Source organism: Acinonyx jubatus, chromosome B2 (assembly GCF_027475565.1).
Source record: "Acinonyx jubatus isolate Ajub_Pintada_27869175 chromosome B2, VMU_Ajub_asm_v1.0, whole genome shotgun sequence".
Classification (NCBI taxonomy): Eukaryota; Metazoa; Chordata; class Mammalia; order Carnivora; family Felidae; genus Acinonyx; species Acinonyx jubatus.
The window spans coordinates 139,958,797-139,985,524 of record NC_069385.1 but is presented as its reverse complement, the minus strand read 5'-3'; the positions used below and the strand labels follow the sequence as shown (position 1 = coordinate 139,985,524).

Genomic DNA, 26,728 nt, shown 5'->3' with positions numbered 1-26,728 from the left:
CGCCAGCCGGCACAATGACTTCCAGCTGGAGCAGCCCAGCCAGCCCGCGCGCTCGCTGCTCGCGCTGGGCTTAAGAGCGCGGGGGTGGGTTTCTTTCTTTTTTTTCTTTCTCTCTCTCCCTCTCTCTTCTTTTTCTGGCTCCTGCGGGTTCCCCCTGCCGGGAAATGCACTCGCTCTAGTTTTCTAGGGCTCAGGTCCCAGTCTCCTCCGAAGCGCGCTTTGCAGGCGCCCTTCCTCCGTCTCGGTCTCCCTGGGCTCTGTGTTTTGCTGGGCAACATCCCATGCTAGGCTCGGCAGACCTACTGGCGGTTGGGTTCGGCCCTTGCAGCGCTAACACCTGCAGAGTCGGAGTCTCCTGCCAAAAGGCATAAAGCAAAGGAGGAAAAATTCATGGCCACAATAACGAAAATGATAAACCTCTGCTGTCTTAGAGAAGAATGTCTGAGTAGGTACTGATTACCTCCCACCATCACACAACAACTTTCTTTAAAAGAATTTGCACTGTGCCCTGTTAAAACGCGATGGTTCTTATTTTGCTTTTAAATCGGACTTCATGACAGTTAGGAACTTAAAGTTGGGAATTGAACTCTTCCAAATGGATAAATCTTTCCAGAACAGAAAAAAAAAATCTGGTAAGTTGAAGTTCTGTAAATTAGAATGGGGAGTATGTGAGGATCCAATTTGGAGAGAGCCAGGGAGAGAGAATGAGGAGGAGGAGGAGCTAGAAGGGATGGAAGAGATTGGTGCTTTTGGAGTAAGGCAAATAGTTTAGCAAGCGACCCACTCCCCTCCTCACCCCCTACCCCCATCCAGAAATCTTTAAACCCTGAAGGAAGGGCGGGGGGGGGGGGTGGGGGGGTGGGGTGGGGAGAAGACATAACTGTGGACTGGAGTTGGGTGGAGGTGATTCCTTATGCCTCATTTCATTTCATTTTTTTTGTTTTTTTTTTTGCCAAACCTCTTGCTTCAAAACAGCTTCATTTCTGGATTAAGTCCATAAGTGAGAACTAAGGGCAGTCCTCCCATGGATAGGCTAAATCTGCATTGTTGAAGGGCTCATCTACAGGATGAATGAGCCCCGAAGATACAAACTCCCTTCCCACCTCTTACAAAAATACTTCCAGCGAAAACAAGCACTTTGGGCCTTTCTACTTTCTATTAGTTCACATTTCAGCAGACCCTTCTTTGCTTTCTTATTTAAGTTTATGTCTTTAGTCCAGTCCTCAAACAGATTTTAAACGCTTTGAAGGCGGAGGACTCATCCCTAAAACCTTTAAATCTCCTGCCTGGCCGAATAGATGCACAGTGAGTATCTTTGGATGATGGTGCTAAGGAATGGTTAATCACCGCCCAAGGCCTCTAGTTGGTCATGTTGTCATTTATGGGCTCATAATAATCCTTGGATTCTGTGTCTTCAACGCACTTCCCAAACAGTTCAATACAGAGAGACTGCCAGGCAGTGGTTGAGCATTATTAATAAAAATAACTGATGTATTAGAATTCATGGTAAAGATAGGAATGCTTCCTTTTCCGATGTTTCTCAGGGTTACTGCTGATAATAGTCAGCAGTTTGTTAAAAGTTTTTTGTTTTTTTTTTTTTTTTTTAAGTCTTGAGCTCATTTTGTTACCCATCAAAAATGAGGACTCGGTGAAACATTAATTTTCTAAAATTGCTGCATATTTAAATGTGATTGTAATTGCTCCTTAACGTTTTAAAATTATAACATTGATACCAAATGCTTTAGAATCCAAAGAACAATCTATTGGGCTTGGCATTTTTTGTGTGAAATAGTCTATAACATGATGGCTGGATTATCCCATCCATATTATTTGGCTTCACCTAAATGCCACGTTTCCACATTAGAGGGAGGGGGGAAGCTCAGGAGGCTTAAAATAGATTGCATGTTTAGTTTTCTCCTTCTTCTCCACTAGACTTGTAGGTATACTACTTAGGTATGTCATTTCAATAATCGTGTTAGCTGCCTAGCCATACTTTAGAATTACCCCATGAACTTTGAAAAAATACCGTTGGCTAGAGGTGGTATAGAGAGGTCTCATATATCTTTCACTTTATTTCCACCCCTGGTTACATTTTATATACCTTTTCTTACATTGGATGTATCTATAATAAAAATCAGGAAATTGACATTGTTGTAAAGTGTTCCTGTAATTCTACGTCATCTCATCACCTGTAGATTTCTGTAAGTTGATGGTTGGTGATTGTAGCACAATCAAGACAGAACTATTCCAACACCACAAAGTTCTTCCTCCTGTAATCCCTTTATAGGTTCCTTCCTCTTCACACCATTCCCTAACCCCTGGCAACCACGAATCTGGTCTCCATCTCGATTATTTTGTCATTTTGAGAATGTACATAAATTGATTCTTAGAAGCTTGTGACCTGAGATTTTCTTCCACATTCAGCATCATGCCCTTGAGATATCCATACAAGTTGATGCATATAGTAACAGTTTATTCCTTTTTAACTGAGATGTATTCCATCATAGGGATGTACCACACTAATTATTCATCTATTGTAGGACAGTGTGGTTGTTTTCTTCTTGGGGACTGTTACAAATAATGCTGCCATGAACATTTTTGTACGTACAGGTTTCTGTGTGGATGTAAGTTTTCATTTCTCTGGGATAAGTGCCCAGGAGTGTGATTGCTGGCTCATATAGTAAGTATATGTTTAGTTTTTAAGAATCTGCCAAACTATTTTCCAGGAATGCTGTACTATTTTACTTTCCTAGCAGCAATGCACGAGAGAATCAGTTTCTCCCATCCTGTCAGCATTTTGTAGTTCAACTATTCTGATAGGTGTGTACTGATCTTTTACCGTGGTGTTATTAATTTGCATTTCCCCAGTGATTAGTGATGTTGAACATCTTTTTGTGTCATTACTTGCCATTCACATATTCTCTTCAATGAAATGTCTCTTCATGTCTTTTGCCCATGTTCTCATCGGATTGTTTTGTAGCTATTGTTTTAAGAGTTCTTCATAATTTCTAGATGTGAGTCCTTCAGCAGACATGTGGTTTGCAAGTAGTTTGTCTTAGTTTTTCATCCTCTTAAAGAGATCTTTTGGAGAGCAAAGTCTTTAATTTTGATGAGATCTGATCTTTTGATTTTTCCTTTTTATGGATCATACTTTTGGTGTCCAGTCTAAGAACTTTCCGCCAAATGCTAAATCCTGAAGACTTTCTCCTATGTTTTCTTTAAAAAGTGTTACAGTTTTACATTTTACATGTGAGTTCATGATCCATTTTAAGTTAATTTTCATGTAAGGTGTGAAGTTTAGATAGAAGTTCACGTTTTGCCTATGAATATCCAATTTATTGAAAGACTATTATTCCTTTATTGTACTGCTTTGAGCACCTTTGCAAAAAATCAGTTGGTAGACTTTATGGGGGCTCTATTTTGGGCTTCTCTGTTTTGTTCTATTGATCAGTATGTCTATCTCTCCATAAGTACCACACTATCTTAACAACTGTGGCTATGTGTATAAATTCCCTTTGTGTATATACATGCATTATTTATATAAATAAATGCATAGAGAGAGAGAGATGCATATATATAGAGAATACCCATGTGGGTATATATATATATGTGTGTGTGTGTGTGTGTGTGTGTGTGTGTGTGTGGCTATTCTAGTTCTATTCCCTTTCCATAAAAAGTTTGGAATAATCTTATGTATATCTGCAATAAATCTTGCCTGGATTTTGATAGGTATTGTATTAAAACTATACATCAATTTGGGAAGAATTGACATCTTTACTATGTGAGCTCTCTCACTTTATGAACACAGTATGTGTCTCCACTTATTCAGATCCTGTTTGATTTCCTTCATTAGCATTTTGTAGTTTTCAGCATACAAGCTCTGAACATGTCTATTAGATTTACACCTATGTATTGTGCAATTGCAAACGTTAGGGATTTTTAATTTCTGTTTGCATGTGCTCACTGCTTCTGTGTAGAGATTGACTTGATTTTTGTATGTTGATCTTGTATTCTATGACTTTGCTGTACTCACTTATTTGTTCTGGGAGGTTTTTTGTTGGTTTGTTGGTTTGCTTTGGATTCCTTGGGATTGTTTTACATAGAGTATCATGTCATGTAGGGAGTTTTAGTTCTTTGTTTTATTTCCTTTTCTTGCCTCATGGGTTAGAACTTCCAATACTATATTGAGTAGCAATAGTGAAATGCAACATCCTTCCTTAATTCCTGATCTTAGAGGGAAGGCCTTCAATCTTTCATCATTAAGTATGGTGATAGTTATAGGTTTATTTATTTTTTAAGTTTTAAAAATCAATTTGAGGAAGTTCCCCTTATTCCTGGTTTTCTGAGAGTTTTCATCATGAATTGATATTGAATTTTGTCAAGAGCTTTTTGTGCATCAGTTGATAGGATTTGTGATTTTTCTTTTTTAGCCTATAAATATGGTAGTTTATATTGATTGATATACAAATGTTGAACCATTCTTGTATGCCAGGAATAAATACCACTAGGTCACAGTATATAATTCTGAGCTGACATAGTGGTAAAATCCATTTGCTAATATTTTGTCAAGGATTGCTGCATTTATATTCCTGAGGGATATTAGTCTATAGTTTTTTTCCTCTTTCTTTTCTTTTTCTTTTTCTTTTCTTTTCTTTTCTTTTCTTTTCTTTTCTTTTCTTTTCTTTTCTTTCTTTCTTGCTCCTTATTTCCTTCCTTCCTTTCCTTCCCTTCCTTCCTTCCTTCTTTCCTTCCTTCCTTCCTTCCTCCCTTCCTTCCTTCCTTCCTTCCTTCCTTCCTCCCTCCCTCCCTCCCTCCCTCCCTCCCTCTCTCCCACCCTCCTTCCCTCCCTCTCCCTCTTTCTTTCTTTCTCTTTCTTTCTTGACTATATTTGTCTAGCTTTAGTATCAGTATAATATTGGCTTCCCAAAATTAATTGGAAAGTGTTCTATCTTTTCTATTATAGGGAAGAAAGTGCCTAGTAATTGGTGCTAATTCTTTTTTAAAATTTTTGGTATAAAATGTTTGGTACAATCTGAACGTGGAGATTTCTTTTTCTGGAATTTGAAAATAACACATCCAGTTTCCTTACTAGGTATAATGCTATTCATAATATCTATTTTATATTATGGGGGTGGGATTGCTGATGCTTTTTTAGGAACTGGTTTATGTTATCTAAGTTGTCAAATTTATGTGTGTAGTATTCTCTTGCTGTTCTTTTGATGTCTGGAGGATCTGTAGTGATATCAGATATTTCTGTTTCATTCCTAATATTATTAATTTGTGTCTTTTTCTTTTCTTTGATAGTCTTGCCAGATATTTGTCAATTTTATTGTTTTTTTTCCAAAGAACAATGTTTTGTTTCACTAATTTTCTCTCTTTTTCTGTTTTTAGTTTCATGGATTTCTACTCATATCATTATTATTTCTTTCCTCTGTTACTTTGGGTTTACTTTACTCTTTCTTTTCTAGGTTCTTGAGATGTAATTTTGGATTTTTGTTTGAGAATTTTCCTGCTTTCTAATATGTTTTCAGTACTATAAAGTTTCCTCTCAATGCTGTTTTTGCTGCATCCCATAAGTTTCACTTTCATTCAGCTCATTGTATTTTTTTTAATTTTCATTGAGGCTTCTTCTTTGACTTTTGGGTTACTTAGAAGGGTGCTGTTTAGTTTCCAAGTGCTTGTTTATTTTCCTGTTATCTTTCTGTGGCTGATGCCTAGTTTGACTTCATTATTATAAGAGGACATACTCTATGTGATTTAATTCTTTTAAATCTCTTGGGGCTTGTTTCCAAGTCCAGGATTTGATCCATGTGTTATATCAGTTTTTGCTCACTGCAGCTCTGTTATTTGGTGCATAACATTTAGAATCACTGTGTCTTCTTGATAAATCAACCCTTTTATTATTATGTGATGTCCTGTCCCCCTCTGTCCCTTACAATTTTTCTTGCTTGGAAGTCTAGTTTTCTAATGTTAATGTAGCCTTTTTTAAAATTCTTTTTTGATGAATGAGTGCATGGTCTATCTTTTTCCATCCTTTTACTTTCATCCTACCTTTATGAGTATATTTGGTTTTTTCTTTTAAGTTTATTTACTTATTTTGAAAGGGAGAGCATGAGCAGGGGAGAGGTAGAGAGAGAGAGGGAGAGACAGAGAATTCAAATCAGGCTCTGCATTGTGCAGAGGCTGATGTGGGGCTTAAACACATGAACCATGAGATTATGACCTGAGCCAAAATCAAGAGTCAGATGCTTAACTGACTGAGCCACCCAGGTGCCCCTGTATCAGTTGAAGTGAGCTTCTTGTAAATAGCATATTGTTGGGTCATCTCCTTATTTTTTGTCCATTCTGTTAGTCTTGCTTCCTTAGTTGGTATATTTAGACCATTTACATTAAATTTCATTATTGACATGACAAGTCTGCAATCTTATTTTTATTTTACGTTTGTTCTCTTTTTCATTTATCTTCTTTCTTTTTCTTGCTTTCCTGCAGAACACTCGAACCTTAAAAAATGCCCTTTTGATTTGTCTGTTGTGTTTTTGAGTGTCTCTTTGTATGGCATTTTTAGTGGTTGCTCTAGGATTTCATTATATATACATAACTTAACACAGTCTACTGATAATAGCAATTTACCAACTCAAGTGATATGTTGAAATTTTTTCTTTTATACCCCTTTACTTTCCTTCACTTACAATATAATTTCTTAAGTATTTCCTGTATACATTTAGAACCTCCTAAGATAGTGTTATCATTTTTGTCTCAATAGTCAAACATTATTAAAAAACTGAAGAGGAAAAAGAAAACCTAATGAACTTATCCATATTTTTATTATTTCTGTTGCTTTTCTTCATGATATTCCAAGATTCCTTCTCTTATCATTTCCTTTGTGTTTAGGAAATTCTTTAGCTGTTCTTTTAGGGTATGTCTCTTGTGGCAAATTATCTTAGTTTACCTTCATTTGAGAATGTCTGGATTTACCCTCCATCCCTGGAAGATATTTTTGGTGGATATAGAATTCTGGGCTTGACAGTTCTTTTTTCCAGACTAGAAAAATATCGTACCACTTCCTTCTGGCCTCCATGGTTTTGGGTGAGAAGTCTGCTGTCACATTGGTGATAGTTTTTCCCCCTATAAATAAGATGCTGCTTTTTCCTTGCCACTTTAGAGATTTATTATTTTTTCTTTAGTTTTCAGAAGTTTGACTGCAAGGAGACTTGTGGATTTCGTTATCGCGCTTGTTTATCCCTCTTGTTTTCACTTACCTTCATGAATCTGTTGGTTACCGCCTTTTGCCACATTTGGGGATTTTTCAGCCATTAATTTTTTTAAATACGTCTTCAACCCCATCCTCTTTCTCCTTCCTGATCTCCAAGGATTTGAATATTAGATGTCTAATGTTGTACTACCAGTCTCTGAGGCTCAGCTCGTTTTTGAAAAACCTATTTTCTCTCTCTTCCAGAATGCGTAACTTGTATTATTATGTTCAAGATCATTGATTCGTTGTTTTATCCCCCCATTCACCCATTGGTTTTTTTGTTTTGTTTTGTTTTGTTATTGTATTTTCCAATTCTATAATACCCTTTTGGTTCCTTTTTATATCTTTGTTTTCTGTGCTGAGACTTCCTAATTTTTTATTTGTTTCAAGCATGTTCGTAGTTGCTTATTAAAACATTTTTATGATGGCTGCTTCAAACTCTGTGGCTGATAATCTTGATATCTTTGTCATTGCCGTGTTGGTGTCTATGGATTTTCTTCTCTCCTTCAAGTTAAGATTTTTTTGACTCTTGTTACGAAGAGTGATATTCTATTGAAACTTGGATGTTAGGGGTGTTATGTTGAGACTCCGGATCTTACTTAGAACTTCTGTGTTAGAAGGCCTCTAACACAGATCTGAAAGGAAAGGAAGGGTGGGGGGAGAGGGAGAAAGGCGCTGCCTTATTGCTGCCTGGTAGGGGTGGAAGTCCATGCCTCTCTTGACACCGGCAAGGAAGTGGCTCTCCACCAGGACTCAGTGGGGCATGATGGCTTCATTGCTGTTCCCCACATGGCCCCTGCTGACATTGTGAAGTGGGGGTGGTCTTGTTACTGGGTGGTGGTGAAAGTCCTGACTTTCCAGTAAGCCTTCTTGACACCCTCCAGTGGGGAAGGAAGGAACACTTTTTTACTTCTGGATGGCGGGCAGGTCCAGGCTCCTCCCATGGTCCAATGGACACCATTGGGGGGGTCCCCTTATTGCCTTGTGGGGATGAGAGTCTCAGTGTTCTACTTTCCTTCTCTGACACCACTCAGGTGAGTCTGTTGGGGTACATGGCAAGGGTAGAAGTCTAGGCTCCCCCTCACTTTTTCGCTGATGGAGGTAGGGATGGAGCCATAGTTTTCTCTGTGGTATTTGCAGTAAAGACATTACTGTCTAAGCATTTTCTGTCTGGCTACAATACCCCCTTGTCCTTTGTCTACAGAGAGCAGGCTTTTGTTGAGGCTTTTTTTGGTCTGTGCTTTCTGGCATTTCCGGATTGCCGCCTCCCCAGCACCTCATCGGGGATATTGGAGGCAAGAAGAAAGCCTAGGGAATGCACTGTGTATTGTTCCTCAGATGCCTAGTTCCCGAACTTGTTTACCTATTTCTCTCCACTTTGTGTTCAGTCTTCTTATGTTTGTTTTTTTGCATAATGTCCAGGAGCTTTTAGTTTTACTTAGGGGGAGGAATACAGAAAAGTGTGTCTAGTCCATCCTTCTGGAAACAGAAGACCCAATGTTTTCTAAAAGCAGCCTGGATGATTCTAAAAAAGTATAGTCAGAGTTGAGAACCTCTATCTGTTTGACATTGTAGGTTATGGCAGGGTCTTGGTTTCTATTTCCATTAGGTTTGGGACTATTTTCAAATAATTCTAACATAAGTGGATTTTCTCTTGGCCAGCATTGGAAATACTTTCAAGAAGAGAACAACATCTTATTCTTTGGAAGGTAGCTGAGCCCAGTGGCAGGCTTAGACTTTTGGATCAGAGAAGCTGTATTATAATCAGAATTTTGGTAAGGTTCTTATCTTTTTAAAAGTCAATAAAAACTAATTCATGGTATTTTCAAGATTAAACATGTAAAAGATATATCACAGAGCAAGACCAACAAATAATATATGTTTAAATATTAGCTCTTTCTTCCCATGGCCGCGCTCAGTGTAGCACTTGTATATAGTGATTACGGAAGCTAAATATTTGGGCTGAGTACTTGTATCAGAGGGCTTACCCTGAAAGCCTTTTAACCTTAGACTCAGTAATAGTCAGAAAAAATAGTTCTGGGGAAGATATCATTGTAAAAATAGAAATGTGGGTTTTTTTTGTTTTTTTTGTTTTTATTGATCTAGGGCAGAAGGTATACAGGGTAGCGGTGTAAGTCAATAAGAATGACAATTGACCTTGCAAAAAAGAGGTAAAAATGACTGTGGTCTAACTGAATAGGGAGGGAAGTCAAACCCTAGCAGGAATTAAAGAACTGGGCGAACACTTAGAGGTTAAGGGCCTGGAAGTTTCATTAAGCAACAATTCTCCCTACTTCACTTTGCCATTTTCTTTTGAGCGTTCCTTTTCTTTCCCTATTCCTTAAATATTGGTGTCATTTGAAGCTCCAGCCTCCTCTTCCCATGGGTACTGACCCTGGATAATCTTGTCCAGTGCAAAGTGGTATGAAAAAGCTGAAAGATTCCAATTTGTATCTTGAGCTCAAATCTCTCCCTTAAGCTCTAGACTCATGCAGTGGATCTCTGATTATCCATGGATGTCTCCCTTTGGGTGTGTCCCTGGCTTTTCAAGTTCAACATGTCCAGATTCTACCTCTCATTGGTGTTCTCTGTCTCATTAAATAGCACCCGCATCAATTCAGATACCAAAGCCAGAAACTCCGGTGTCATCATTTTCGGCAACAAGCAACTAGGAACTCCTCACAAGTTACATTGAGCACTGAGGGAAGTAATGTCGGAAGGAGGCCAAAATAGGTCAGTGAGGAGCTAAAATCACCTCTGCACTTTCAAAACTCATACCCCCTGACCATCCGCGTACGTTACAGGATACCTGATGGAAGTGTTAGTCTTGTCCTTAGTGTCTAGACCAGTTATTGCCGGTATTTGAAATTTTCCATTTCCTATGCTTTCTAGAACATCATATCCTCTCATACTGTCTGTGTTTTTGCTTCTTCCTTTAAATTTTAGGGTAATCACTGCTGCAAGTGGAGCTCTTCCTGTGTTAGTTAGGATGAAGAATATGTTAGAGTAAAATCTATAGGAACAAAGGTTTCTCTCTGGCTTCTGCTGCATGTCCATCGTGGCTTGGCTGAAGACATTGCCCTGAGTCGTTTTCTTCCAAGTCTGAGTAAGGCTGATGGAGCCTCTTCCATCTGGAGAGTTGTCTGTTGCTAGGCCGCTAACAAGTGGGGAAGCAGGTATTCCTACACTGGCTCTGAAAGTTTATTATCAATGGAGTCATCTTCTAAAAGCCAAAGGATGTCACATTACCCTGCTCAACTTCACGTAGGTTGGGAAGTGGAGTTTTACTCTATGCCAGGGAGGCAGAAGACTAGAGTAGCTGCTGGACGTCCCTCATGACTCACTCAAGCCTCCTCTGCTGGCAACTTTCCCTCCCTTTCTTTCTCCCTCACTTCTTCTCTCCCTCCTTCCCTCCTTCCTTCTCTTACTCCCTCCCTTCCTTCTCCGCTTCCTTCCTTCCTTTGACTTATAAATGACTCAAAAACATTCCTGGGAATGCCACAAAAATGGGAAGCTAAGCACTCAGTACTCAGGATGGTTGCAAGTATTTAAAAAAGAAATTGACATTGCACTCTAACTGCCCAGTTAGCGGTTCTAAGGACAGCCTGACTATGCACAGTGATCTAAAGTACCACAGACAATAGAATCGGGGCCTGAAGAGACTGCAGGCCCCATTAAAGTTTCAGCACATACCCAAAGTGCATCTCTCAGCCCTTATCCTGTAGCTCTGGGGCACCGATGTTCGCTATTCGTTGCATGAATCACCATGGCAATTGATGAATATAAAAATTCCGTGTATATTTTTCCCTTGAGTGTTTTAAAATGTTTGGTTCTGAAGAATCCCTTTTGCTCTCTGTGACTGACTCTGTCTCTCTCTTTCGTTCTCTCTCTGTTTTTCTGTCAGATCTAGGCAACAAGAAAGCATTTACTCTTTTCTGTAATTTTAACAGCTCTTTAACAGATCCAATACATTTGAAAACATCTGAAAATTTGACTCCTGACAAAACAGGACTCCATAGTACATTCGCTATGTAGGCATTTACGTCAAATCAGTTCCTTTTGTGTTTTCCACATTCACACGCTCACATTCACTGCTAGCACTGTGTCTCCAGAAGTGAGAGTATATCACAGCCGATGGCCAGTTTCATACTGTAATGAGGAACAGCCATCTGTAGATATGAACTGGGACACGAGCCTCATCATAGACCACTTGCTAACATTAAACCAGTGCTAAGAGTTAAGCAGAATGGTAGAAAGGAAATTCATATATGTGTGTGTGTGTGTGTGTGTGTGTGTGTGTGTGTATCTGTTCCTCCACTCTGCCCCATGTCCCCGGATCCACGCATCTCCATGGGGTGTCCCAGTTATTTGCTGTCAGCACCAAGTCACATCCATGTCCCTTATATTCTGGGGGTACCTCCCGACCCACTGTGCTTGAACTAGTTATCCTACGACCATGTATTAAAAAAAGAAATAACCTTACAATAATTTGAAACAAATGCCAATTATTACTTTTAAAAAGCTACCTGCTTTCAATTAAGCAGGAAATTATCTAAGAAGCCACTTAATTTGCTTTGGTCCGTAGTCCCCCAACTGCTTTATGCTGAGTGGAGCATGAAATTAAATATGTAACAACTCTCCTAATGGCTGTGTTTCAGAATGCCAACATTTTAGAATCTTAGGTATTCTGACTGGGAACAAATACAAATCAAAGAATATGAGAATTGAATTTGAGGGAAAAAAATATTAATGCCCTCTATATATTTGCATATAGATGATATGTGTTTTAAAACTGTAAAGTTTTAAAGAATGTATTTGCTATTAATTTTTATATTCAGGAAGGGTAGCAGTTCATATATGGAAAAATCTCTCTGACTTAAAATAAAATGACACCAGCCCCCCTCCCCCTATGGAAATTCTTACATCATTTTCTTGGGTCCAAATGCAAAGTAGATTATGTAGGGATAGATTAAGCGAGAAGGTCATAATGAATTTTTACCATTTGCTGAAGAAATGCTAATACCAATCCCTCGTTCGAAGTATTCATCTTTGTTAAGAGCCAAGAACACATACTGAAACTGTTTATGGAGACATATAAGGGCACTAGTTTATGCAGGAAATTTTAAAAGCATTACTGAAGCGACACTTCAATCAGTACTTAACAATGTTGTAAATGCTAGATGGTTCTCACAGCCTCTTATTTATTTAAAACATTTTTTTACAACTTTAGAACTATTTTTATACGAGATAAATCTTTTCAAACACTAATCATATTACAAGTAAACATTTTAAAAATCTCTGTGTAAATGCGGATGAAAGCGTACATATTCTTTTGCAGTCTGTATTCCAAACCAACTCTTTTCTTTATTTCTGTTTTAAAACTAGGTTAGACATGCTGCCATTTTACCAGGAAATGTTGACAAACCTCTAGCAGAATGCAACCGGATATCTCTTCCCCTCATGGGCGAAGCCAGGCAAGTTGGAGCTGAGAAAGCGTGCGCGGCCCTAACGTTACCCTGACATTTGTTACCTCACTCTGAAAATGCTTAATATTCTGGTTTCTTTCCCCCCAGTGTAGCTATACTCAGTGATATTGTTAAAAATGGTTCCCAGTTTTAGAAAACTGTTATCTATAAGAATTCTCTGAGAAGCTGCAAAAAAGATATCATGGCAATTTATGGGGTTTGGCTACTTTTCTAGAACCAAAGTTCTCCTGCATTTGTTCTTGAGCTTTTTTTTGATCAGAGAAAGAGCACAGACCTCAGTCACAGAATCCTGATGCCAGAATCTGTGTGACCTACAGAGAGCTACCTAACCTCCCTGGGCCAGAAGGCTATAAACTGTAACACTGTTTTGCATACACAATGGGAAGCATGAGCATTATCTATGGGAATCATGAGGATCGCGTGGGATACGGTAAAAGCCTCGCGTAGAGTGGCTGGCACAGAGTAGGGCCTCATTATCACGATTTCCATGCCTTAAGTTAATTGGCGGAAGGAGCATCTCCTCTTCCTTCTCTGGTTTCTGTCCTGCTGTGGTAGGTCTCGACGGGCACTTCATGTCTGTTATCCCATTTATCCTCCCAACAGCCCCGTGAGGTAGGTGTTGTCATTATCCCATTTTACAGCTGGGGAACTCAGAACGCAGGGACTGGTGGCAGCTTACTCACCATTTCCGGCAGAAATAAGCAGACGAGGGTGGGATTTCAAGTTCAAGAGCCTTCTTTTTTTTTTTTTTCCCCTCCCCTGAAAGTCAACCAAAAGTTTTCCCTACTACTGCAATCTATGTGCATTACTATCAGCCTGCAGAATATTTGCCCACTTGAACCACGTGTCTTTTGGTAGGGAACACTAATGACCAGGCGAAGGGGGATAGGTCTAACACTACGGGCATAGCCGGTTTCATTGCATTTGCTGCATTGCGCCTTGCAGATGTTGCAGGATTTTGTTTGTATGTGTGTGTGTGTGTGTGTGTGTGTGTGTGTGTGTGTGTGTGTGTGTTTTGTTTTGTTGGGTGTTTTTGTTTTGTTTTTACACAAGGAGGGCATATGGCAATCCTGTGTCGAGCAGATTTGTTGGCACTGTGTTTACAAAAGCATTTGCTTACCTTGTGTCTCTGTGTCACATTTTGGTAATTCTCACAGGATTTCAGGCTTTTTCACTATTATTATATGTGTGGGGATTATCTGTGATCCAGTGCCAGTATAAGATGGTGAACTTGACTGATAAGTGTTGTGTGTCTTTTGACTGTTGCACCAACCGGCAGTTTCTCCACCTCTCTTTCCTTCTTTGGGCCCCCCTATTCCTTGAGACACAGGACTATTGGAATTAGGCTGGTTAATAACCCTGTAATGGTCTCTAGTGTTTGAGTGAAAGGCATAGTCCCATCTCTCAATTTAAATCAAAAGCTAGAAATGGTTAAGCTCAGTGAGGAAGGCATGTCAAAAGCCAAGACAGGCCAAAAGCTAGGTCTCTTACGCCAAAAAAGTTAGCCAAGTGGTGAATGCAGTAGAAAAGTTCTTGAAGGAAATGGAAAGTGCTGCTCCAGTGAACACACAAATGATAAGACAGGGAAACAACCTTCTGGCTGATAAGGAGAGAGTTTGAGGGGTCTGGACGGAAGATCAAACCAGCCCCAATAGTCCCCTAAGCAAAGCCTAATCCAGAGCAAGGCCCTGAGTCTCTTCAATTCCGTGAAATCTCAGGGAGGTGAGGAAGCTGCAGAAGGAAAGTTGAAAGCTAGCAAAGGTTCATTTCGTGAGGTTTAGGGAAAGAAGCCATCTCCGTAACACCCAAGTTCAAGGTGAAGCAGCAAGTACTGATGTAGAAGCTGCAGCATGTTTTCCAGAAGATCTAGCTAAGGTGGTTGATGAAGGTGGCTACACTAAACAACAGATTTTCAGTGTAGACAAAACAGCCTTCTACTGGAAGGAGATGCCATCTAGGACTTGTAGCTAGAGTGGAGAAGTCAATGCCTGGCTTCAAAACTTCAAAGGACAGGCTGACTCTCTTATTAGGGACTAATGCAGCTGCTGACTTGAAGCTGAAGCCAATGCTCATTCACCGTTCCAAAAGTCCTAGCACCCTGAAGAATGATGCTGGATCTGTTCTGCCTGTGCTCTGTAAACAGAACAACAACGCCGGATGACAGCGCATCTGTTTACAACATGGCTTGCTGAATATTTTAAGCCCACTGTTGAGACCTACTGCTCAGGAAAAAAAAAGTTCTTTCAAAATATTACTGCTCATTGACTATATGCCTGGTCACCCAAGAGCTCTGATGGAGGTGGACAATGAGATGAACGTTGTTTTCATGCCGCTGATACAGCATCCTTTCTGCAGCCCATGGATCAAGGAGCAATTTTGACTTCCAAGCCTTATGCGTTAAGACATCCGTTTTTTAAGGCTAAACTTTTCACAGTGATTCCTCTGATGGATCTGGGCAAAGGAAACTGAAAACCTTCTGGAAGGGATTCACCCTTTTAGATGTCATTAAGAACTTTCATGATTCATGGGAAGAGGTCAAAATGTCCACATGAAGAGGACTTTGGAAGAAGTTGATTCCAGCCCTCACGGATGACTTTGAGGGGTTCATGACTCCAGTGGAGGAAGGAACCACAGATGTGGTAGAAACATCCAGAGAACTAGAGTTAGAAGTGGAGGCTCCAGGTGAGCCCGAATTACTGCAATTTCATGATCGGACTTTGATGGATGAGGAAGTGCTTCCTATGGATGAAGAGCAGAAGTAGTTGCCTGAGGTGGAATCTCCTCCTGGTGGAAATGCTGTTAAGACTGCTGATGGGACAGCAAGGGCTTTAGAATATTCCATGAATGTAGTTGATCAAGCAGCGGCAGGGTTTCAGAGGATGGATTCCAATTCTGAACGAAGTTCTGCTGTGGGTGAAGTGCTAACAAGCAGCATCATGTGAAATTGTTTGTGAAAGGAAAAGTCGGTTGATGCAACAAACTTCATCGTTGTCTTTTTTTAAGAAATGACCATGGGGGCGCCTGGGTAGCTGAGTCGGTAAAGGGTCGGACTCTTGGTTTCAGCTCAGGTCATGATCTCACAGCTTTGTGGGATCGAGCCCCGCCCTGGGCTCTGCGCTGGCAGTGTGGAGCCTGCTTGGGATTCCCTCTCTCCCTCTCTCTCTGCCCCTCCCTCCCTTGCGCTGTCTCTGTCTCTCTCAAAATTAAAAATAAAAAAAAAAAGGAGAGAGAGAAATGGCCATGACCATCACCACCTAGACAGGATCCCCCACCAGCAAAAAGATTAAGACTTGCTAAGAGCTCAGATAATGGTTAGCATAGAAATAAAGTGTTTTTAATGAAGGTATGTACATTGATGCGTTAGACATAATAATATTGCAAACTTAGTTGACCACAGTATAGCGTAAACATAACTTCTATATGTACTGGGAAACAAACAAAAAAATAGTCTGACTCCCTTTATTGCAATGTTTGCTTTACCGCGGTGGTCTAGAACTGAACCCACGGTATGTCTGATGTAGGTCTGCACTGTGTCAGTCTTGGAATGGACGGGTTTAGGACGTGGAGTTTGTTCCCAGCCTCTCCATATCTTTGCTACAATAAAAGATAGTATAGAACAGTCCAATTGCATGCATTAGACATGTACCACACTACAAAGTTAAAGATAAAAACAAGTGCCTTTCTATAGCTGGGTGTGTGATTTATTTCTACACCAGGGGGTTTAGTTTTCTAATTAATGAGTGGGGCTTTATGCACATGTCCATTAATGTTAATGAATAATGTGTGTGTGGCGTAATAGATTGCTGTGCTAACACATGGTGCTCCCCACCAGGAAGCAGATTTGTCTATTATCATTTGTACGTGTGATATCACACCTAGGAAATCAGGAAAATGAATTAATTACATTTACAAATGTTTGGTAGAGCAGTCATTTCAAGGGTTAACCATTCCTTAAGAAACACTTAGGGATGATGTCTTATTAGGAAATAATTGGGCAACATTTTACAAATCTCCACTTGAAGAAAATGATACTCAGTGAACCTGAAGACAGGGCCCAGAAAAACAGAAATGTGACATTTGCAAGTCAAAATTGGCAAAATTTAGAAGAGAGCAGGATGTCATCGGACCTAAAGGGTGTGGGACGAGGCTTATCTATCCCAACGTTCACTCCTAAAGGCCTGACACGACCCCAGGAAATAAAATTTCTCATTGTTTCTTTCAGTGGGAAGTTGCGTGGAAAATAGAACAAGAAAGTGAAAATACATTTGGCTTCAGGGAGCGGTAACCAACTCTCAGCTGGTAAAATGTACCAGGTTTTCAAAATAAACTACCCACATCGTAGGGTTTACTCTGCGTGGCATGCCTTTCTGACTGAGGGCCGCAGGGACGCCAAGCGTTTTCCTCCCTGGCGGTTCTTAGCACCCGTGGCTGCCTTGCAAAGAGAAGAGAACACCTTTGAATGAAATAACACGTTTAAAGGACGCTAGTGTTTATCTCGCAAAGGGATGCACTCTGAAAGAGCGCTCATCGACACTGTCGAAGTGATTGTACCAACCACAAAAAGAGGATCTGATTTAAAAGGGCCTGTGAGTAAATGTCCTGGAACACTTAGCCAGTTCTCTAATCTTGGCTATTAGGGGCCTGGAGGTCAGTGCTCACTGAGTATATCTTGAATAAGTAGAAGAATTAATGGATAAGTGAATGACTATTTCAAGTCTCCTGTTGGGATTAAATCATTAAAGGCCACGGACAAGGGATGGCAGATAATGGAACATGCATACCCCTTGTCCGTCCTCCCTGACTGACTGATTACAGCCCTCTGTCCTGCTGAGACGGAAGGTAACCTCAGGATCTTTCTCAATACAGGACCCGAAAATATCCCAATCAGCCAAGTGGAGTTCATTTGAGAGAAAGTATATTTGCAACCCTGAGATATTTAGAGATTAATCATCGAAAGGGCAGGGTTAATGATGGGCATGGGATTTATGCGGGGTCTGTGAACCCTGGTTGATCTTGAATATTTATGTTCAACGTACCAGGACGTGGAAGAGTCCAAAGATAGGAGTCTCTTCCCAAAAGAGATGTCATTTTTGTTTCGTAGCACTGCAGTGTGTAATCTCTTGTGTGATAAGAAGAGAAAGTAATGGATAAGAGGAGGATTACACGTAGAGATGACCTGTAATTTATGTAGCACTATTAATGTTGTTGCTTTTGGTGTAGCTAGAGAGGGTAGGGATGAAGAAGGAAGGAAAAGGAATATCTTCTGACTTTGTTGGCTGTGCCAGAGTTCAAAGCTGGGCTGGGCTAAAATGAAGATCTCTCGATTTCGAGTACTTCAGTTAGTGTTACTTACTTATCCATTAAACATCTGAGTTTGTATATGATTTGTGAATGTTATGTGTATACTCAAAGCAAGTATGTGGGATCGATACTGGACGTGCAAAGACAGATACGATGTGGTCCGTGTCCTTGTGGGGCTCCCAGTCTCGTGAAGAAAGCGGTGGGTAGAAAAATAATCACACTTGAATGCGCACATGCTACAGTCGTCCAGGTAACTAGTAAATGTATTGATCACGAGATCATAAGGCCTCTCTCTCTTACCTACCGGTAGAGACTACTGTCTCATGTTCAAATACACATTTTAATGAAAAAATCAAATATATTAGGGCACCTGGGTTGCTCAGTTGGTTGTCTCCAGCTCTTGGTTTTGGCTCAGGTCACGATATCCCGGTTTGTGAGTGTGAGCCCCGCATTGGGCTCTGCGGTGGCAGTGTGGAGCCTGCTTGGGATTCTCTCTCTCTCTCTCTCTCTCTCTCTCTCTCTCTCTCTCTGCCCCTCCCCTGTTTGTGCTCTTTTTCTCTCAAAATAAGTAATAAATAAACTTATATCTATCTATCTATCTATCTATCTATCTATCTATATCTATAGATATAGCTGTATCTATCTATAGATATAGATATAGATAGATATAGATATTCAACCGTTAAAAAATTTTTCCAGTATATCACTTTATTGAAATGTATACATGAGACATATAAATAATTTTTACAATAGAATTTATGCCTGCAATTAATTCACACTGTGCATTGTCAGCAATTCATTTAATCATAAATGTTTCAATGCTATGATATGATGACTGCCTTAAAAAAAACTGAGATTTTTCAAGCTTGTTTTAAGACTAACTTAAAGTGCCATTCACTCCTTCAACGTGTAATTTCTGAGCAGTTGCTATGGCCAAACACTATTATACTCTGACGGAACCGCTTACAGTCTAGTAGAGGAAATAAAATCTGCACTCGATGTTACTACAGGGAAAAAAGTAGGATGTACCATGAAAGTGTTGAACTGCAACAGAGTTTTTGTTTCCCCCCCAAATCCATAAGTTGGAAACCCAATACCCAAGGTGGTGGTGTTAGGAAGTCGGGCATGGGAGGTGGTTAGGTCCTGAGAGTGGAGCGCTCGTGTATGGGATTAGCGCCCTTATAAAGGGAGCCCCAGAGGTCCTCCTCACCCCCTTCCACCATGTGGAGCACAGCAGAAGTCAGCAGCCTGCAGCTCGGAAGAGGACCTTCACTACAACCAGACAATGCTAGCACCTTCCAGCTTCCAGAGCTGCAAGAAAGAAATTGTTGTTTATAAGCCACTCAGTCTGTATTACAGGTGTCATAGCAGCCCAGTCTATCACACAAATATATACTGCTCGAGTTGAAGGTAGAGGGGATAACTTCTAGCTTTGTGAACGAGGGTGTGGATTCCAGCCAGTTCATTATGATGGCACATGAGTTAGGGCTCAAAGGAAAAAAAATAATAATCCGTCTGCCTGCCTATCTATCTATCTATCTATCTATCTATCTATCTACTATCTATCCATATACACACATACATGGTATTTTTTTAAATGTTATTTATTTTGAGAGAAATGCATGCAAGTGGAGGAGGGAGAGAAAGAGAAAGAAAGAGAATCCCAAGCAGGCTCTATGCTGTCAGCACAGAGCTGGACATGGGGCTCAATCCCACAAACCATGAGATCATGACCAGAGTGGAAGTCAAGAGTCAGACGCTTAGCCAACCAAGCCACCCAGGGGCCCATATAGTATTTTTTAAATACAAGTATAGTATACATGTAGAAAAGGGTAGTGTACAACTTGGAAAATCTTCACCAAACACACACAACCCTGTGACTACCATTAAGATCAAGAACTGGGCCATTATCAGCACTCAAGTTTTAACTTTGACATAGTTTTGGTTTTGTTCTTGTATGATGATTCGATGACGTAAGTACATTTGTTAAAAACATTTTCTGGGGGCGCCTGGGTGGCGCAGTCGGTTAAGCGTCCGACTTCAGCCAGGTCACGATCTCGCGGTCCGGGAGTTCGAGCCCCGCGTCGGGCTCTGGGCTGATGGCTCGGAGCCTGGAGCCTGTTTCTGATTCTGTGTCTCCCTCTCTCTCTGCCCCTCCCCCGCTCAAGCTCTGTCTCTCTCTGTCCCAAAAAGAAATAAACGTTGAAAAAAAAATTAAAAACAAAAAAACAAAACAAAACATTTTCTGAGGCACCTGGCTGGCTCGTTGGTGGAGTGTGCAACCCTTGATCATTGGGTTGTGGGTTTGAGCCCCGGTTGGGTGTAGAGCTTGCTTAAAAATAAAGTTAAAACAAACGAGCAAACAACATTTTCCTTTTGCCATTGAATTATCCTGGCATATTTGCCAAAATAATTTGACCACATATCATGTGGGTCTATTTCTGCATTCTGTTCCTCTGATGAATTAAAATTCCTTTTAAACATTTATAGTTAGTGCTTAGGTCCTATTTATGAAATTTTTGCTTGCTGCAAGGTCATGAAGGTATTCTCATATATTTTCTTCTACAAGCTTCATTGTTTTACCCTTCACATTTAGATCTACAGTCCCCATGGGACAGATTTTTGTGTGTGTATATATTATGAGGCAGGAGTAAAGATTTACTTTTTTCCATGACTATCCAATTGACCCAGAACCGTTTGTAGAAAATTCTGTAATTTCCCCCACTGCATTGCAGTGAGTGGCCCCCTTGGTCATAAATCAAATGACCTCATATGTATGTTTTAGGTTCTGGATTCTATAGTGCTCTCTTGATCTCATACTCTGTTTCTATGGCAGTTTATATTGTCTTAATTAATATAGCATTATAATAAGTTTGGTATCAGGACTGTAAATTACCCAGCTTTTGTTGTTGTTGATGAAGATTATTTTGGTGACTTTTGCCTTTTGTACTTTCAGATAAATGTTAGAAGTCGTTTCTCAATTTCAATATATATAAAACTCTGTCAGGGGTTTAATTACAATTGTATTTATTATTAAATTTGAGGAGTATTTTTAGCTTTATAATATTGAGTCTTTCAATTTGTGAACATGTTATAACCTATTTATTTACATCTTTTTTTTAATGTTTAGTTATTTTTGAGAGACAGAGAGAGACAGCATGAGCAGGGGAGGGGCAGAGAGAGAGAGAGACACAGAATCTGAAGCAGGCTCCAGACTCCAAGCTGTCAGCACAGAGCCCGATGGGAGGCTCGCTCCTCTTTATATCTTTTAACGTACCTCTCCTAGTGATTTTGTAGTTTTCAATGCAGAGGACTTGCAATTTTTGGTTTTTATTTTTAGGTGGATACCTAGCTATTCGGTTTTTAAAATATCTGTGATAATGTTTTCATGTGTCAACTTGAGCAGACAACAGTCCTGTCTACACTAGCAGAGTGATTCCAACACTAGTCAAGGTCTTGCTGTGAAGGTATTTTGCATATGTAATTAGCCATTCTAATCACCTGAACTTAAGTCAAGGCGATTCTGTGGATAACCTGGGTGGGCTTGACTACATCAGTTGGAAGGTCTTAAAATCAGGGCTGAGGTTTCCCTTACAGTACATCCTACAGTATGTAGAGGACTTTGGAAGAAGTTGATTCCAACCCTCACGGATGACTTTGAGGGGTTCATGACTCCAGTGGAGGAAGGAACCGCAGATGTGGTAGAAACATCCAGAGAACTAGAGTTAGAAGTGGAGGCTCCAGGTGAGCCTCTGTGGAAGAAATTCCATCTGTGGACGACAGCTTGGCCCTTGGAGTTTCATTTTGCTCATGACCCTTCCTGACGGCCTGGCCTGTGAATTCTGGCTTGAGTATTCAGCTCTCACAAATGGAAACCAATTTTCCGTAATAAATCTCTATCTATATATCTATCACCTACTTATCTATGTATCTATCTATTTGTCATCTATCTCTTACTGGTTCTTCTCTGGTTAAACACTGATACAGGTTTTTTTTTTTTTTCAAGTTTTTATTTAAATTTTAGTTAGTTAACATATATGGTCAAATTGGTTTCAGGTATAGAATTTAATGATTCATCACTCACATATAACACCCAGTGCTCATCCCAACAAGTGCCCTTCTTAATACCCATCACCCATCTAACTGACCCCCCACCCACCTCAGATTGTTCTCTATAGTTAAGATTGTTCTCTATAGTTAAGAGGCCCTTATGGTTTGTTTCCCTCTCTCTTTTTTCTTCCCCTATGTTCGTGTATTTTGTTTTTTAAATTCCATATATGAGTGAAATCATATGGTATTGGTCTTTCTCTGACTGACTTATTTCACCTGGCCTAATACCCTCTGGCTTCATCCACATCATTGCAAATGGCAAGATCTCATTCTTTTTCATAGCCGAGTAGTATTCTGTCGTCTTTATTCATTCACCAGTCGATGGACATTTGGGCTCTTTCCATAGTTTGGCTATTGTTGATAGTGCTGCTGTAAACATCAGGGTGCATGTATCACTTCAAATCAGTGTTTTTGTATTCTTTGGGTAAATGCCTGGCAGTGCAATTGCTGGCTGGTAGGGTAGCTCTATTTTTAACTTTTTGAGGAAGCTCCATCCTGTTCTCCAGAGCGGCTGCACCAGTTTGCATCCCCACCAACAGAAACACTGATACAGATTCCGGTACTAGAGGCTGTTCTAGCGGAACAGAATCTTCAGGATGAGTTCTTTGAATTGGTGCTAGGCAGCCCATGGAAGGATACAGCAAAAGAATTACATTATTGTATTTGCATGTCCCCGATCAAATACCATGGCCTCAGAAATAGTAGAAGATTTTGGTTAAGGTCACTAGCTACTGAAGAGCCTGGTCAGGATTCAAACCCAGACTAAGGTCTTAACAACTATGCTGTGCTACCTCCTCATAAGGCATCCTTGCATATTACATATGTTATATATACACATATATATATGTTATATATCTGATATATATATGCATATATATATATAACACATATATATCTGATATATAACACGTATCTGATATATACGTATATCTGATATATAACACGTATACATTATATATATGTTATAACTTAATAAAATGTTTTGTTTGCACTCTATATAATGCTATATGTCTAAGCATCTTTTGAATGACTTTTTCATTGGGTTGTTATTGTAGAGAAGCATGTACGGTTTGGGGGTTGTTGGATATGGGAAGAGAGAGCAGGATGGACCCACATTTTCTGGTAACATATGGAATATTTGGTTCTATTCAAATCTTCTTCCACTCACTTCTCAGTGCCTTGCCTTCACTCTGCTGATGTCAAAGACCATGTTAATTTTCTCATAGTCAAAGGCCAAATAGAATTAAGAGCCAAAGAGAATGCCTTTAAAAACAATTTTCTTGCTGTTTACAGCAGCCTGGGATTTTTGAGTCTTCCTTGTCTTGGAAAGAAGGCTGCTCACCAGTAGTTCTAATGGACTTAACTTCGTTGGTCAACATGGGCAGAATGTTTTGGCATAGAGACTGACAGCAACAATACCTGCTGTATTTTCATTTTTACAGAGATTGAAAGAATGCATGTGCTGAATGCACCCCCTGTGATCCCTGCATCCCGAATCTCCAAGGGGACCAGGGACTTAGCGACATCCAGGGCAGACCTGGGAATGAGCAGGGCTGAGGCAAGCTGGGCCAGAGCTTGGTCCCCTGGAGGACTGTTTTTGTCTTCCTAATTCCTAAGGGAGGTGGTGCTGTAGGGTGTGGAGAATCTGTTAGAAAAGGAACAGCCTAGGGGCGCCTGGGTGGCTCAGTTGGTTAAGCATCTGACTTCCCCTCTTGTCATGATCTCATGGTTCCTGAGTTCCAGCCCCACATTGGGCTCTGTGCTGACAGCTCGGAGCCTGGAGCCTGCTTCGGATTCTGTGTCTCCCTCTCTTTCTGCGCCTCTCCCATTCACACTCTGTCTCTCTCTCAAAAGTAAATAATTATTTTAAAAAATTAAAAAAAAAAAAAGGAAGAGCCTAAAGAAAAAAGGGGGCAAAAAATGGTGAAACTTTGGGTTCAACACTCATAATTAAAAGAAAAACGTGTCAGAGTAGAGAGAAAGAAAGAGCCAAAGATTCATCCAGGCAGGGTGAGGGAGAGTGACCCCAGTGCTGGTTCTGTTTTTCTGTGTCGCAATAGATACGTTTCGGGTTCTCTCAATATTCCTCAGACGGAAACTTGAGCCACTTTCTGAGGAGAAACATTGAAGCAATGTCGACTTTCTGCTGGCCTTGCCCTTTGCCGGAGGCCGTGGTACTATTTGCATTTTCCCATCTCACGCTGTTGTAGTGAGATGGACTTATTATTCCATTTTCCAAGCAGGCTGAGTCTGGTGACTTGTCCAGGACCCCCATGGGGGCTGAGAGATGCATCTCTTAAGGATTTCTCAAGTGCCGTCTTGAGGAAATAAGAAGGGCTTACGTTTCCCAAATATATTTTTGGGAGTCTCCTGGTTTCTCCGATGATCAAATCCTACTCTGAGGAAGGCAAGCGTGATGATGACAGGTGTGCCTCACGAGGAAACCGAGGCCCACGGATTGAGCGGCCTCGCTATTCAGCCATGGAGGCCGGAAGCCTGGGCCCCATCCATCCTATGCGTGAAGCCAACGCATCACCAGGAGCATGGAGGGGATCCCCCAGCCTGGCATCGGGGGCGGGAAGCTCAAGGTCACTGCAGCTGGAGCTGAACCTGGGCCAGTACCTGTGGGGCTCACATCTACTTGGAGCTTCTGGGAGAGGCTCCGGTAGGACGCCCCTTTTGGCAAATAGTAAGTCTTCGGTAGGTGTGCCCTACGGATTCACCAGGTGAAAGGAACCCGGCCAGTGTCGCCTGGGTTCAGTCCCAGTCTGGGAGAGGCCCTCTGCGTCCTTTGGTAGTATCTGCTGAACAGTCTGCTGTTAAACAACACATCCCCGCTGCTTTGCCCTGGCAGCGGTCTGCTAAGAGGCGAGAGTAACAGCCCTCGTTGGTTGCGGGCTTGCTAGGAGAGAAAGTGCTTTGCTTCTACTGCCTCATTAAGACCTCTGAGGTCACTCCAAAATTGCAGAAGGGGACAACGAGGCTGGGTGAGGTCGAGGGAGATGCCTGGAGTCATCCAGTCAGTAATGAGCCAGAGCCGGGCCCGGGGCCACATGGAAGTGGGCATGTTTGACACTTCTTAATTCCATTTGCTTTTAGCCAGGGCGGGAAGGAAGGTCACGGAACACTGTGCTTGGAAACTGGTTTTGCCGTGCTGAAGATGCCTCTGTTGAACTTCCTCTGCCAATGAGTGGGGTCCTGCTTGCCTTCCGCTAATTACTTGTGCGGGCAGTCTTGCACTTGAATATCACCTCACCTCTGAGACTCTCCCAAGGTGATTAGACTGCATCCGGAGGTGAGGAAAATTCTTTCTAAGCATTAGTGCTTAATGGACTTCAGCTCAAGGCAACTGAACCACCTACAGTGTACCCAGCATTGTCCTGGGCCCCAGGAAAATAAAGGTAAATTAAAACCGGCCTGAGATTCGGAGGTAACACTGCATTCAAATGAAGCACATGGACATGTTCTAGATAAACACTGATACGTGACAATACATGGAATCAATAATGCAAATAATAGGCAATTATGAATAATTTGATAAAATGTGCTGCATAATGTAGAACAATGATCAGTCAGAAAAGTGTCAGGTAGGATTTGAGTAGTACCAAGGACGGTGTGAGAAGAGCCTTTCCCCTGGTATTCATGGCAAATTTGTCTGAAAGAGTTCATTTGCTCCTTAAAGCTACATTAAAAAAAAAAAAAAAAAAAAAAAAGCTTCAGAGGTGCCTGGGTGGCTCAATTGGTTAAGTGCCTGGCTCTTGGTTTTGGCTCAGGCCATGATCTCACGGTTCCTGAGTTCAAGCCCCATGTCAGGCTCTGTGCTGACCGTGCAGAACCTGCTTGGGATTCTCTGTTTCCCTCTCTCTCTGCCCCTCTGTCTCTCAAAGATAAACATTTTTTTTTTTTTTAAGTAGCTACATTGAAGTACCTAGCTGGCTCAGTTGGTAGGGCATGTGACCCTTTATCTTGGGGTCCTGAGTTCGAGCCCCACACCAGGGGTAGAATTTACTTAAAAAAAAAAGTATCTACATTTTTTTAAGTGTCTGCACTTAATTTAAACATTTTTGGTATGGATTTAGGGACAGGTGGTCAAGAGGGTCAATCATACAATTTAACATTTCCAGGAAAAGTCAGATTGAAAAATACTATTTCTAAGCTCAAGATTCTATGAACTAATATGAAATAGTAATTCTTAGACTAGTTATTGGTATAAGCTAAGAATTTGTCAAATATTGGATATTCTCGTTATCTCCTTTTTTAATGTTTATTTTTAAGAGAGAGACAGACAGAGACAGAGCATGAGTGGGGAAGGGGCAGAGAGAGAGGGAGCCACAGATCCAAAGCAGGTTCCAGAGTCTGAACTGTCAGCACAGAGCCTGATGCAGGGCTCAAAACTCATGAGTCATGAGATCATGACCTGAGCTGAAGTCGGATGCTTAACTGACTGAGCCACCCAGTGGCCCCTGTTATCTCTTTGATAAAGCAATTACTTGTGTTCCAGGTAGTGGTCCAAATGAATTTGTTATATAATGCATAATGTTTGGTGATTGAGTTTGATCCTGTACAGTGTATTTGCCAT

General features: G+C 40.8%; 1 long non-coding RNA gene across 1 annotated transcript; it reads left to right on the top strand.

The window, feature by feature from the left end:
• LOC128315705 (uncharacterized) lies at positions 1–25,862 on the top strand. The gene is made up of 4 exons (XR_008298763.1): positions 1–636; positions 976–1,305; positions 12,638–12,730; positions 24,393–25,862. It is a non-coding gene; the product is annotated as an uncharacterized LOC128315705 (long non-coding RNA).
• The last annotated feature ends 866 nt before the right edge of the window (positions 25,863–26,728 follow it).